This window comes from Otolemur garnettii, unplaced genomic scaffold (genome assembly GCF_000181295.1).
Source record: "Otolemur garnettii isolate 467f Iridium unplaced genomic scaffold, OtoGar3 scaffold00142, whole genome shotgun sequence".
Classification (NCBI taxonomy): domain Eukaryota; kingdom Metazoa; phylum Chordata; class Mammalia; order Primates; family Galagidae; genus Otolemur; species Otolemur garnettii.
The window spans coordinates 1202312-1203546 of NW_003852537.1; the positions used below are offsets into that span (position 1 = coordinate 1202312).

The window sequence follows — 1235 nt, forward strand, 5'->3', positions numbered from 1 at the left end:
AAAAAAAAAAAATAGAGCTAATTTCAGTTTTCCACATGTTTCTCTATTCAGCGTCTTTGGAGCTTACAGCATGGATGTGATCACGGGCACATCATTTGGAGTGAACGTTGATTCTCTCAACAACCCACAAGATCCCTTTGTGGAAAAGACCAAGAAACTCTTAAGATTTGATTTCTTAGATCCACTCTTTCTCTCGATAAGTATGTGGACTATTTTGTCATTCTCTCTCTTTTTTTCAGATAACTGCTGTATTATGATAATATCCAAATACCATGTAACTTACACACTGAAAATGGACATTTCAATGGGTCATGTCCATAGTACATTCAATGATATATGTAACTATCTCCATTGTCAACTTTAGAATATTTTCATCAACTCAGTGGCCCACAATTTTAGCCGTCTCCACCCCCTCAACCTATCATTCTAAGGAATCACTAATCTATTTCTGTTCCTTTAGATTTGCCTATTCTGGGTATTTATTTATTTCCTTTTATTAAGTCACATATACATAGATCACAAATACACTTATGTGTTTGTGAGGTACAATGTGTTGATTTTTTATACAATTTGGAGTGCTCACATCAAACTATTTAATATAGCTTTTGCCTCATTTACTTAATTATTATGTTAAGACATTTATGTTCTATACTTAATAGATTTGATTTGTACCCTTGCAATATGCCCCATACGTGTGGCCCCACCATTTACCCTCCCTTTATCAAACCTCTCTCCTCTCCTCTCCTCCCCCTCCCCTTCTCACTTTCATCCTGGGCTATAGTTGTGATCTATCTTTCATAAGAAAGTGTGAGTAATTATAAATTATACTGAGTACATTGGATACTTTTTCTTCCATTCTTGAGATACTTTACTAAGAAGGATATGTTCCAGCTCCATCCAGGTAAACATAAAAGAGATAAAGTCGCCATCTTTTTTTAAGTCTGCATAGTATTCCATGGTATGAGCTTCTTTCATGACTTGGCAATTATGAATTGAGCTGCAATGAACAATCTGGTGCAAATATCTTTGTTGCAAAGTGATTTTTGGTCTTTCGGATATACACCTGGTAGAGGAATTGCAGGATCAAATGGCAGGTCTACTTTTAGATCCCTGAGTGTTCTCCAAACTTCTTTCCAAAAGGAACATATTAGCTTGAATTCCCACCAGCAGTGGAGAAGTGTTCCCTTTTCTCCACATCCACAGCAACATCTGTAGTTTGGGGATTTTGTGATGTG

The 1235-nt window shown here is 36.3% G+C and overlaps 1 pseudogene across 1 annotated transcript in view; it reads left to right on the forward strand.

Moving 5' to 3' along the window:
• The window catches only part of LOC100940654, a 25001-nt pseudogene that overhangs the window by 11365 nt on the left and 12401 nt on the right, over positions 1-1235 (forward strand). Inside the window, exon 7 of the transcript XR_002775543.1 lies at positions 52-200. The product of XR_002775543.1 is annotated as a cytochrome P450 3A4-like (transcript). The remainder of the gene's footprint in view (positions 1-51; positions 201-1235) is intronic.